The sequence below is a fragment of the Lissotriton helveticus genome, chromosome 6 (assembly GCF_964261635.1).
Source record: "Lissotriton helveticus chromosome 6, aLisHel1.1, whole genome shotgun sequence".
NCBI lineage: Eukaryota > Metazoa > Chordata > Amphibia > Caudata > Salamandridae > Lissotriton > Lissotriton helveticus.
In genome coordinates, this window is record NC_136067.1 from 838,771,842 (window position 1) to 838,786,024 (window position 14,183).

The window sequence follows — 14,183 nt, forward strand, 5'->3', positions numbered from 1 at the left end:
CATAGCCTGAACGCAGATTTTGTAACGTCCAGCCAAGCTGTACAATAGAGCGCAATTGTGACTGACCGTGTTGTAATAACAGTAAGTCTTGCGACAATATGTCGATTGCTGAAGACACAATGCTGTCCAAAGAAAAAATTCTGGAGGACAGAGTCATTAACCCATTGTCCACTACAGAAAGTGATTTTTCCAAATTAATACGGTCAATTTCCCGTATTCTTTCTGCTGTCTCAATTTGAGTAACCTTCCAGGCCTCATTGTAAGCTGCATATACAGAGGCTGCTATGAAACGTTTTTGACGCTGTTTGCGTGGTCCCATTATGAAATCACTCAAGTCAGCACCATCAGTAAGTAAAGTTAGGTGTTGTTTAATTTCTGCCAGTGTGGAAGTTTGTAGCCATTGAAGGCATAATTTGCCCACACTGTAGGTGGCTATTATCCCTGGGTGATGTCTTTGGGGATATCTAGGGTCTGGCCTGGTCATTTTGAACCCCTGTGTTTTGTTCAGGAATCTATCTTGACAGTTATTTGTATCTGTGGGCCAGATCAACCACTGTTTCCAATCAGGATGTGTTCTGTTTTGGTTTAATATATTGTTTACGTCTATCTCTTCATCTGTAGAGCTGTTGCTAAACATTGTTGGCTTTGGAATAGACGGTTTATTGAAATCTTTGATTTTGGCTAGGCCAAGACAGGTGGTTTGTTGAACAGTGTCATTTAAAAATATCATTTGTTCTGGGATCATGCAGGCTCTAAACAAAGATTCTATACCCTGCACTTGCCATTCTTTTGTACCCCAAACACTTTTCAATTCAACATTTTTGTCCCAATAATCAAAACCAAAAGTATTCATTTGTTCAAAGAATGAGTCTGAATATATTAATTTTGTGTTGGTTATCATGGTCTTTGTCCCTGTCTTGTTTGACAATTTAAAATAGAATGCTTCAGCATTACTTGTGTTAAAACCTGAAAAGTATGAATATTTGTCATAGAAGGTCCTTGAGCTTCCTTTTGGAGGGGTTGCACAATGTTCCCATTGATTATAATTTAAAACATTTCTAGGTTGTGCAGATCTATGTAAAAAATGGTTACCATAGTGGTTATAACAGTACACACTATCATAATTTGTAGAACCCTGCAAATAATCATGTTTGGTAAATTTAGCAGACATTACTAAGTCAGACATCATATTATTAATGCTTTCGAAGTCCCAATCATCAGCAAATGAGCTTGGTTTTACAAAGTCACTCAAGGAGATCTTAATTTGGTGTGGATATTTCAGGATTTCGACCGGACCATAAATTTCATAGTCAGTGTTGTCCCAGGCTACCCCACCCGGTATCGGATTGGCTGTGAAGTTGACTGAAGAAAGTTCTCTTTTCTCGATGTGTGAAGATGTGTGTGGTTTGAGGATCAAGTTGATTTTCTGACTTGCTGTGTCCATTTTTGCATATTTTCCCTCAATGAAGCGTCCCAAAGTTAGTATCATGATGAGCCAAAGTATGAGGATAAATGCACCAAAACCCACCCAAAATTCAATCCATGGGGAAATCAGATATGTTTCTTTCAGTTGTTTCAAAAGTTCTTTAGCTTTATCTTTAAAGGTTTTTGATGATGGCTGTGTCTTTGATTCACTGAAGCCTTCAGAGGAATCATCGAAGTTTATGAAGTAGCCGGATGCAGTTCTGTCAATTGTTCCAATTGGTTCAGGATTTCTGTTTCTTGCATTTTCACTTGGTACTTCATTATAGATTGGTGTGTCTCTGCTAAATGTTTTTATTTGGGTTTTCAGAGGTCTGAGTTCTATTGCATTGTTGCATAGTCCTTGTTGTTCTTCTGTAGGCGTTTCGAATGTGATGAGCCTCTTCGTTAGGACCTCTGTACTGGTAGCAAACCTTGGTGTTCTGCAACTTATTGGGAGTCCACTTGGCCTACTGTTTGTTATCGGCCACATGTTGTGGTTTTACCAGGTCGATGGATACAACTCGGTTCTCCTTTTTACCAGCAAGTGGCGGTAGTACAACTGATCTTGTCCCGTTGACAGACAAGACAGGAACTGCTTTTCTGTAAGAAGGCCCAAATTCCTTCTTTACCGCGATCTTTTCCCTGACTAGATCCCCGACTTTTGGAATCCAGACAGGTCTTGCTGGGACAGGTGGTGGTTCTTCAGTGGTTGTTGGCTGTTGTTTCAACTTTATGTTGCTCAGGTCTTTTCTTGTTTTGTTTAAGTCCTGCAAAATAGCCAAACGGTCTTTGATATCAAAGCTTTTTTCTTCTACCACTGAAGTCTGACTATCAATGTCAGAGATCAACATCCTAGTTCCAAATAATAATTCGTACGCACTGAATCCCTTCAGAGAATTTCTTGGCAAGTTATTTAGACTACGTTGGACACTTATTAGATGTTTGACCCACCCAGGTCCCGAACCTAATACCTTTGCCGTTATAGATTGCTTTATGTCATGGTTTTTTCTTTCAACAATTCCGTTCCCCTCAGGGTGAAATGGACAAGAGTACCGCAATGCCACGCCCATGCTGATCATGGCCTCCTTATAAGCTCTAGAGCTAAAAGCAGGACCGTGGTCCGAATGCAGCATGCCAATTGCGTATGTGCCGATAAAGACTCGCAAATCTTTTATAACAGTTCTGGCGTCAGCCGTTCGCTGGGGCCACATCCATATGAATCTCGTGCATGAATCCACTGCGACCAAGATATATTTATAGTTACCGTCCCTTTGTAAGGGACCGCAGTGATCTAGATAAACACAGGCTAATGGTTTATCCGAGATTAGAAGGGGCGTCTGCGCTGGACGTCTCACCGTTGATACTTTCATTTTTTGACATATTTCACATTCTAGAACATAGTTCCTTGTTTGTCTTCTCATTTGTGGCCACCAGTATCTCTGTTTTAATAATGATACTGTGGCTGAGACGCCAGCATGGATAGAAGCAAGCCCTTCGTGTGCCGCTATTATTAGTCCTAACCTATGTTCCATGTTTGGAATTGCCCTATCCCCCACTCCAGGGATTCGAGCAAAAGGAACATTGTTTGCATCAGTTATGTATGAGTATTTTACTGGAAAGCCTTTCGGGAGTGTTTCTATCGGATCCTTTTCTGAAGCGCTGACAGCTTGTAATATTTTGCTGTCTATTTTTGTTTTTGACCGGGTGATGGCAGCTACGGAAGCCGTTTGCACAGCTGCCTTCGCGGCCTCATCAGCCAATGAATTCCCTGCAACGTGAACGCCATCACGTTGATGACTCAGCGTATGTATCACGTGAGTCTTTGGTAGTTCTTTTTGTAAAAGAACTACTTGTTCCCAGAGCATTTTATGCTTGATTGTGCCACCTTTCGCATCCTTAAAACCATTCTGAAGCCAGGTCTGCAAGTATTCATTGTAAGACTGAACGCAATAATACGAATCGCACACTATGAGTGTGGGGAATTCTCGATCGGTATTTTCAAGCACCATCTTGAACGCCAGTAGTTCAGCTCGCTGAGCTGTATAATCTCCTAAAGATTGTGTTTTAGTGATTGCTGGTTTAAATTTTCCTTCGTGCCAGCGACCTTTAACGATCGCGCACGCAGCACTGTAAGCTTGCTTACCCCCCACTGCGGGTTGTGCTGATCCGTCTGTATATATTATACAGCCGTAGTGGTCTAGAGGCAGAATTTCGGTCGGCGGAGGACATTCAAATTCATATTGGAGAAATTCTTGTGTTTTTAAGTAAGGATCAAATTCGTACGCCACGTCTGTTGCAGCAAGAGAATTAGCCCATTGTATCCATCTCGGATGGAGTGCTTTAGCATTTGGAATGCTTGCCTTTGTTACCGCCTCTAGGGCTGGTATTGGTGTCACGATTATTATTCGTTTACCTTGTGCCAGGGCTCGTTCTTTTGCTATAGCTGTCTGTGTTGCGGTAAGAATTTTTTCCGTTGGGCTGAATTTCATTTCAGCCTTAGTGTACAAGTGTGATTTGAATGCAATTGGTACCTTTTCTCCCTCATTAGAGGTTAGGTATGTGAATCCGCATCTCCCTGGGATGACTCGAATCACAAGATTGCGTGTGTTATCACGTGTTTCTAATTTTGTTTTAATTAGCATGTCTGTTTGTAGGGATCTCAAAATTTCTGTGTGTATTTGAGTCCAATTGGATCTTTTAAAATCTGCTTTTATCAGATCATAAAGGGGTTTGACCCTTTCTGCGTAATTTGCAATGTATGTTCTTCCGAAATTTAGGAAGCCTAGAATCGACTGTAGGTTTTTTAGTGTTCTAGGTGCTTGGATTACGGCACATTTCTCTAGGAAATTGTCAGCCAGGCTTTTGCCTTCACTTGATAATTCATATCCTCAGAACAGGACTGTCAGATGGGCAATTCTGGATTTTTTAAAGTTGAATTTGTAACCCTCTGCAGCGAACCCAAGTATTATGGTGTTCACTCTTTTCAAGTGAGTCTCCAAGTCATCATCTGTTAAGTAAATGTCATCGACATAAGATAATGCTTCATCATCATATATTTGTAGTAATTCTGTTACTCTCGCTGAGAATACTCCTGGGCTGTTCTTGTACCCCTGGGCTAACCGACAGAATTGTTTTTGAGTGCCATTTATTGAGAATGCAGTTAAATATCTGCTCTCTGGTGCTATGTTTTGACAAAAGAATCCATTAGAGATGTCTAATGTTGTTTTGTATTTTTTGCGCACTATGTTATTCATTAGTGCAGCACTATGTGAATTTTGCACTGCAAAAGTTTTGCAACATGTGTTAAGGTGTCGGTAATCCAAAACTAGAGGTTTGTTCATTTGTGAGGTGCAAGTTTCAATCACCCCCTGGTATTCTAGCTGATCTAGTATTTCATTTACCTGTTTTTTAGCTTCTTGCTTAATTGGGTACTGCCTTTGTGCAGTAGGTTGTGATTTTAACTGGATTTTGTGAGGAGGAGAGTCCTCATCCCATCCCACGTGATTTTTATATAAAGCAGGAGCTAGAGCTACTGCCCACTTTCTGGCAAGTGTGTATTTTTTATGAATTGGGATATGATTTGAGAAGGCAGGCATAATTACTTCTTCGCCATGAGGGCACTCCCTGACAAAGTCTGGTGGCCAGTCTTTTTCAGCTAGAAGGATATCATAGCCCTTGGAGAGATTATCCCAAAATAGTCCCCTTATTTTCCTAGTCTTATCTCCCTCTATACGCAATGTTATTTCGTATATTTTGTGAGGTTTGCTAACTCTGGTGTCCGCAGTTTCCACTTGAAGATATTCATTCGTGTCCACTGTCTCCAGATGATTCATAAGGACTTTGCGAGCTATGCTCACTTCTGCTGCGCTGTCTAGCATTGTCTGAGCCCATTCTCCGTTTTTCAGTTGTGTCCTCAGTATTCTCGGCATTGTTAACTACCTTGATACTGGCTACCTTCTTTTTTGGAAATTGTAATTTCTTTTTTAGCTGAGCAGGTTCCTTGTCTTTGGACTTGGTGTGCTCTTCTCTTTGTTCTGATCGTCCTCTTCTTTCCGATTTCTGCGAGGAAGTCTGAAAAGATTGAGAGGGACGTGTATCAATGTCTTGATATCTATCAGGCTTTTTAATATTATCCCTATTTCTAAGGTTATATCTTTTCCCAGAGGGGTCACTCTGGGGTGACCTGTGTCTTTGGTTCGGAGATTTCTCTCTTCGCCTAGGAGACCTTCCTCTGGCCTGGAATTTCTTTTCTGACAGATAGTCAGAATCCTGTGCTTTTCTAGCGGGGTGGTGTCTGGAAACACCGCCTCTATTTGGGTGATTTTCTGCGCTAGCCAGAATGGTATTTGTTCCCGTTTAGCCGGTACTTTACCTAGGCAGGACTGGATGTTCTGTGGTGTAATTTTATTTGTGTTCCCCTGGTGAGGGGTCAGCTGTGGGAGTTTAATCGCTGGCTGAATTGTTGAAGTCCGCATCACATACTGGACTAATTGTCTGTGTATTTTTATTAGTTGTTTTAGCTGTGTTAACAGCTCTGCTGCAGACATCCCATTGATGTCTGGATGTGGTGTGTATCCGGCTAGGACCGGCCACGTTGCTCCTGGTCTACCTAAAGGACCGAGCCTGGTGATGTGATTATTGTGTTTTAGGGCGCCATCAAATAAGAGCAAATGCTCTTGAAATTTGAGTGGTACTTCCACCTCCTCGAAAGGAGTGTACGTTTCAGGAGGTTCCTCTATTTTGTAATAGTGGAAGTACTTTGTTACAGGATTTGCTGCTGGAAAATTTATCCATGAATAGTATACCTCTGTCTGCCGATATTCGTGTGCCTCAATTACGAATATGACTGTGCCACCTCTAGGTGTCAGTCCATTTTCTATAAGTTTTATGGTTATAGATTTCCTTTTGATGACCGGGATGAGTATTATATCCGGGTCTGCGTCTTGCATGGTAGCATCAGCTGCTGCGAGTTCAGTTGCTAATCTAACTGCCTCTCTTTCATCCTCATTGTCTGACATTTTACTGTCCAAAAGGTTATTTTGTTTGTTTGCAGATCAGGTTTCTTATGGAAAAAAAGATTAGATGCACAATATTTTGGAACTGTTTTTATCCTTCAACGTTGACTAAACCAAGTACCATACATAGGAGTTTCCTCCTGCGAGGTTTGGCGGATATTACCTTTCACCCACTCCAGACGTCTTTGGAGTATTGTGGGAAAAGGGGTCTGAGTGAGAAAGCACGACTGAGTTACTCTAAATGTCTTACGTTAGTTTTATCGCCCTTTCCAAACGCGTTGGGCGCCATGTAGTGTAGTTCCTATCATCCCAATAGGCTCTGCGCATTGGAATAATACCTACAATAGTAAAGGCCTAGACCAGACGTTAACTAGGTCTACTACTGTCGATATTAGACTTAAAGTTTTGGGTTTGCCAGCTTAGCTCAGAGTTCACTAGAAACTTTCTCGAATGTTCAAGGAGGACTTAACTTCCCTGATTAGACAAGAAGGGATTTAGTTTCTGACAACCATAGAACATGACAACTTTGCTCTCCCCTAATCAAGAGTAAATCTCGAGAGTCGTGTGAACAAAAGGCAATTTATTTTACTCAGTCAGTACGTGCATTCTTAGTCTCATCAGATTGTAGAGAAAAGGAAGAGACGGGCGTGTTCAATAAAAAGGTGTTATTTATTGATCAGTCTCTTTTCTCATACAAGAGAAATGGATCGATATTATTGCAATACTTATAGTTAAGTAAAGTGCATACATTAAAAGCAATAGTATAAAATAATACTGTAAAAACATTGATATGGTTTCTAAGCCATAAGATGTTTTAAAATGAATAAAATATATTATATACACATATACATTTGACTAAACGTACTCAACTGGTGTTTCTAAATACGCCTACCCGTGTACCTGACCTAAGCCTAATACGTGGGCGGGAATAGAAAGTTACAGTTTAAGTTAAGTTTGGTTTTGCCAAGTGAATAACTAAAGAATTCTCTGTGAGGGGTTATTCAGTTCTGTACCTGGAATCTAGGTTGAATGAGGGATGGTATCTCTCGTCTCTGGTCTCGATATTCCAGGCTGCCTGCGAGGGCTACCCAGAAACGCCGGTGCTGGATTTCTCGGCAGGAGAAAGCAGCTTCTCTCAGCGCGTCAGGAAGGCGGGGCTGCGCCAGCGGGGTCTGCTCTGCTCTTCGCTTCGGCAAGTATGGCTGCTCCGTCTCGTCACCACGCGTGTGTTTGCATAGGGCAATATCGGTAATATTTATACCTTTAAGGTGCCGAGATTGACGTAAGGATGGACATAGATACGTCAATAAGGATGTCATACGACTTGCTCGTTAGCACATTCTTTTACTGAAGTTCTCGGTGAAATCAAAACAATGGCCGCAGGGTTTTGCCCAGGTTGTCATAGGTTTGATTTGTTATGAGAACTCCGTATGCCTTATCAGGGGCTGGAGGAATATCGCTTGTCTAATTAGATCGCAAGCGTTATGACCTAATCAGATAACACGTTCCTGTGCCGTAGTGTGACTGCGTCAGATAACGGTATCTGCATCATGGGGGTTTTCTGCCTCATGGGCTGACTGCTAGTTAACTTGTTGGTTTGTTTAACCAGAATAGGGTCAGGAATAGGGGGATCGATTCAGAACCTATAGGAATACATCACAATCGAACTCCCCCAGGAAGCACAGCATTATCTCATGACCTCATGCAGTAAAGCACCTTTACTCTCGACTGATAACAACCACATCAAATAAAACAGGCAAAAGGCAATAAGCGGAACAGTCATCGTGTGATTGGTGTGCATGTTGTGTAATGGATGGGTGGTGGATAGCTGTGTTGTTTTGTGCTGTCCCTCACCTTAGCTGGGTAGCAGTGGCTAGTAAGTCATGCATCGCGGTCGTCCAAACATTGAGACACACCGCAAGCCAAAATTCCTGCACCCGCATGCACACACTCATGTCACCATGGCCATATCTGACACTGTCTGTAATACCATCTGGGTATGGTGTAGGATGATGCTAACAAACAAGGAAAACTACACCATGACGGTCTATCTCACCAGTTGACAAATCTTATGTTATGATGTACATTATCACATTAACACTAAGGTGAGCAAGGTAATTACTTTATGGGACCCTTGACTAATGTTTGGCTGCTGCATGCATAAAGTACCATAATGTGGCATACATGTGTCAATCAGAGGCTATCTTATGTAATTCACTCAACGAACCCGGCATTCTTATAAATGCACAGCTTGATGTGAGAGCCTAGGCAATTGCTTAGCTAGTAATGAATGAATGAACGTGACTTATAAAGTGCATATCTACTCCTAAAATGGAGTATCCCAGTGCCCAGAGGTCAGAAACCACTAGGGAGATTGCAGACCCGAATGAAACAGCATATCTGAAACGCCAAGTCTTAAGAATTTACCGGAACTAAATTCTGACGGAGATTGCCGCAGCTGCATCAGAAGAGAGTTCCATAGCTTAGATGCAAGAAAGCAAAATGATCTATCACCAGGCCATGCTTTCTTTACTCTGGGACCCTGCACTAACAGCACCTTTGAGGACCTGAGACAGATCTTAGGAGAAAAAGGAGTAAGGAGAGAATGTAGATAATACACGCCAGTCTTTCTGCCAATCCTAAAACAAAGACAAAGAGCTTTGAAGGAGAGGTGTTTCTCCACCGGAAGACAATGTAGTTAATGAACTGCCGAACCCATAGATGCCCGCTTAGGGAGTTTAATCAGTAGGCGATCCGCCTAGTTTTGAAAGCGCTAGAGTCTCTTAATCCTAGCCTGAGAGACTCCCAGATACAGGATGTTGCAGTAGTCCAACCGAGAGACCACTAAAGTCTGGATCACAGTCTTTTGGACCAGGATAGGCAAGACATGAATACAGCTTTTAAGGGATTTAAGAATGCCAAAGCACTTGCCAGCTAAAGCTGTGATATGACTCTCACATGTGAGTTTATCGTCAAACCAGAAACCCAAGTTTTCACCCTAGGTTTAAGCTGTGGAAAAGAACTTAGAGACTCTGGCCACCAAGGTGGAGGCCATATTGATGGCTGCCTTTAACTCCAGGCTGTTGGGGTCCATCCACAGGGACACCTCTGTCAAGCAAGTACTCAAGGAGATGGCAGCAGCAGGAGAATTCTGTGACAAGGTGACCATCAACTGGGTGTCATTGCCGTATGATATGATTCAAACCCATACCGCAGGATGATGTCTGCTAGGGGGTGAATATATAAATTGAATAAAGTAGGGCTCAATGGGGAGCACTGTGGCACCCCTTGTGACAGTGGAGCCACCATAGAACAGAAAAGCTTCTGGAGAACTTGGAAGGTACGGCCATACAAAAAAGATACCAACCACTTTAAGGCCTTGTGGCCAACACTGCAGCCCCACAACTGGTCTAATAGGTGGCTCTGAGATACAGTGTCAAAGGCCGCCCTTAATCCTTGCAGTAATAGAGCTGTGGTATCCCCATTGAAATAGATTCAATATATGTATAAATGGCATTGGAGTGTTAAGGGATAGATAATCATCTCTAGGTTTGTCCGACCTTTTTCAGAACCTAAAGTTTTAGTGTTCACATGGTCTTTGGGGGGTACGATTAGTTGAAGGAGCTCCTCTTGATGATTGCAGGGGTTAGGATGTCCTCCATCTCTCCACTAGCACCCTCATTTAATGTCTAGGAGGGGCACATGCTTATACAAGACTTGGAAGAGCCTTGCAAGTTCTAGTGGATGACAAAGGGGTGGCCATGCACAGTTCTAGTTCCCTTACTATGCAGCGAAGCATGCTCATGAGGCAGAGACAAGATCATGGTGTGACTGATCACCTGCACTATGTTGCTTCTTATAGGATACCATGCCACCATATTTGGTGTGGATTTTATGAAGGACCTTAGATAATCTGGGCAGTTCTCTTGTAATATTAGGATGACATCTAGACTCTAGATCTGGGAGTTAATTCCTGGCACAAACAACACAATAGCTCCCCATATGTAGGTCCTAGCACAGCATATATTATTTTTTAATGCGCTCAAATTTTTCTTGACAGTCCAGTGCAATTGGCCAGGGGGCCTTTGACGACCAGGGGTAACATGAATTTGGTCTTTGTGTGTTTCAGCCAATCCAGGCACAGGACATCTGGAATGTAGGCGCTCGATGCCAGGCACAGACGGCACGCAAGAAAGTTCCACAAGTGGAGTTCACCGCTGGCCTTGCTGAGCAAATGTCAGGACTCCTATCCACGCTTTCCTCTGTGAGGTGGCCTTGATAGGACGGATTGTGAAGCAACCATCCCCTGCGCACCTAGCAGGAGAGCAGGCAAGAAGTGGGAATGGGGAATAACCATGTGTTGTGCTGGCAGGTAGAAACACTATCTTCAAAAGCACAAACCCATTTTTATAGAGACAGACTCAAACCAACCACAATGCACAGACATCATCAGAGTGGTGGAGAAAGTGGTTCCTTTTGCAAGAGCTCCTGGGTTTTAAATCGGGGGTTAGGGGGCCTAGCCCCGCGATAGACTGTTCGGTGACCAAAAATTAAAAACAGGTGCCGCCAAGTAACAACAGCCCCTTCATTTGAGCACAAACGTTACCCCCTTTGAAGACAGATTGCAGGAGGAGACTTTAGAATCCTCGTTTCTCAACCACATCCTGGAAAGGAATTGGGGTCTCTGTGTACAAGCTATTAGTATACACCTGGACATTTCTCAGAAATAACAAAACCACCATGAGAAAAATAAAAAAACAAGCTAGATCGAACTGCTGGCACAAACTGCTTTTAACTTTTGTCCCTAAAGGGCAACAGAGGTTTTTGGTGCAATCACGAGCAAACATTTTCATGTATGTCAAAAATGTACTCCTGGAAATTCAGACTAAGTGAAAAAAATGTCACACCTACTCACGGCACAGGTAGAATTTTTATAAAATAGTCCCTACGTTAACATTATTTATGGATATGCTTCTCAGGGCTCTAGTAAATTGAAGTTAAAAATATGTGTCTCCACCCAATCCAAAAATATTTTTGTAAACGATACTTAGGATATGAAATTTATGTCAGATGATATATCTGTCTATGATATTCTCTTATACATTTAAGTAAAAGGTATAAGAGCATGTCATTGAAAACGTGGAAGGTCAGTCAAGCAAAAATTGGTGGATTGATGATAATTATTAGGCACACATTATCCGGGGTCTGTTGGGCTCAAACAAAGTTGTGATGTTAGAAACTTTTTAAAATGGGTCAAAAGGGCATATTTCAAATTGAAATGGTAAGGAATTATAAAATAACAGTTCCTGAAAAGAAAGTGCCCTCCCTCCTCTGGTAATGCCCCGGTTACTTACCGGTAATCTTCATTACTCCGAGTCCTAGTCTACCTCGCCACAGTAATTACTAATGAGCATCCTGCTCCCACAGAAACTCTAAGCAAAAGTTAACATACTAGTCTCCCTATCCCTCCAATATGGCCCCCAGTTGCAACCACCAATCACATAAAAGGATACAAGATCCACATCACGACCTGTAAACCAAAGCCGTATACATGAAGCCACAACAAAGGGCCGGGAGGGAAGGGAAACTATACTGTGGCTAGGAAGACAAGGACTCGGAGTAATGAAGATTACCGGTAAGTAACCGGGGCATTACCTCCTCGTCCGTCTTCCTCGCCACAGTAATTACTAATGAGCAGATACCAAAGCACTATCAGCTTCATGGATAGGAAACACAGCCCACACAGGGAAGGCAGTACAACAAAAAAAGACAGTGACAAAAACGGAGAGATGCACACCCCAAGAAACCACTGAGTACAGAACCAAAGAGGCAAAGGCAACAGAAGCACCAACCTCAAGACGGTAATGAGAAAGAAGGCATGAGGGGAAGACCAAGCGGCCGTCCAGCAAAACACTCATGGAAATAACCTGAATGGCGGTTCAAGAAACCGCAACAAAACGAGTAGAACCCCCCAGAATCGGACGAGAGGGAACCACCGACTGAAACAGACACCAAAACGATAGCCGCCCAAAGCCACCGACAGAGAGCGGAGAGACGGCAGCAGTCCCAACGGAGCAGCCAGAATGACAAGCAACAGGCCACCACAGAAAAAGCAGCAGTGCGAAACAATAACACACCAAGGCATGCCACACAACCAAAAAACATGCAAAGGAGTCAAGAGGCACCATCACCAACGCCGACCGACTAAACAAGCGCACAAGCAGGCACAAACGAAGGAAGAGCACGCAAGAGCACCCAAACCCTCACAACGGCAAAACCAGCAAGACCCCCAACCCCAAATGATCAAAGGGAACCCTGCGCAATGCACCCAACACCAACGGAAGGTGCCACAGGGAGGAGAGAACCCAGGACAAGGGCGGAGAAGTGCCAGAGACCCAAAAATACGAGTCATCAAAAGCCCCACAGACACCTGAAGTAGACCAAGAAAAAACTCCAAAGGAAGCCCCTCTTAAACAAGGAGGGAAGAAAGGGCCAAGCCCAAACAACACCGACCCCCAAAAAACAACCAGGACCCGATCAGGAGCCAAACCATATTGCAGACCCCAAATAGTAGAGGAGACCCAATGCGTAGTGAAAGACAGTACCAGCAGAGGGGCGCCTGCACAGTGGGAAAAGACCCACAACTCCAAACGAACAATCATGCAGGAACAGATAACACTGCAGAAGAGCCAATCCAGAAGGAACAATGCCTGGAACACCGGAAGAGGAACCAGAGGGTCCAACAAATGGAAAGGAAAGGAACACCAACGGCCAACCCGGACGCAATGCCGCCATTATATGGAACGCATCACGAATTGGCAGGTCATCCTAGCGCAGGGGCCATGCCAACCTACTCTGTATCGTTCCAATTTTAGTATATGTGCCGCTGAAGTGAGCACTACCAACAACAGAGGAAACCACGGGGTCGAAGCCAACCCGGGCCAACCAGAGGCACCAATGCTCCATAACACCCAAACCACAGCACAATCGCCGGAATCAGGGCAACAAGAGGCACGCATACACCAGGCCCCTCGGCTACCGGAAGGACATCGCAACCACCCGCCAAGCCCATGGACGGACACCCAAAACATCACTTCAACGGCCGGAATACCATCCAGAAAAGAAAAAAAAGACCCTAAGGAGGAAAAGATCCCGTACAGACAGTCCGCCATCACAACCCCCCGGCGCGGGAGAGAAATCGCAGACAGGGATTCCAACAACGACCCAGACCTGGAACAATGGATTCAACATAGGAAACTGAGGGAATGAACCTCGCAACCCCCCCAAACAGAGAAGCAGAACAGGACAACATCAGAGTTCGTCCGGATTCCAACACGAGGAACCACCAACAAGGCCGCAAGCGTCAAGCGTCAAGCGACTCAATCGAACAGCCTTCAGCCTCCTGCAAACGGAGAAACAAGAAAGCAGAGCCACTGACCACCAACCTCGCATCCAAGAGTCATCCAAAGTAGCCCCCCCCCGGGAAACAGACAGGCACTCGTAGTGACCATCCGAGAGGGAACAGACAGAAACAGACGACACCCGAATAGCTCACCGACATCCAGCCACCAACCAACCAAGAGACAAAGGGAGAGGAGCCCAAGGCACCACCAACAAGTAGGCGGACAGTAAACCCGGACCCCAAAGCAAATTCACATTGGAGGGCAAGACCCCAACACCAGGGACCAAAAACAGACGTCAGAG

The 14,183-nt window shown here is 43.9% G+C and overlaps 1 non-coding gene across 1 annotated transcript; it reads right to left on the reverse strand.

Moving 5' to 3' along the window:
* Positions 1-13,271: 13,271 nt before the first annotated feature.
* LOC144765383 (U6 spliceosomal RNA) lies at positions 13,272-13,378 on the reverse strand. The gene has a single exon (XR_013597380.1). It is a non-coding gene; the product is annotated as a U6 spliceosomal RNA (small nuclear RNA).
* Between the last annotated feature and the right edge of the window lie 805 nt (positions 13,379-14,183).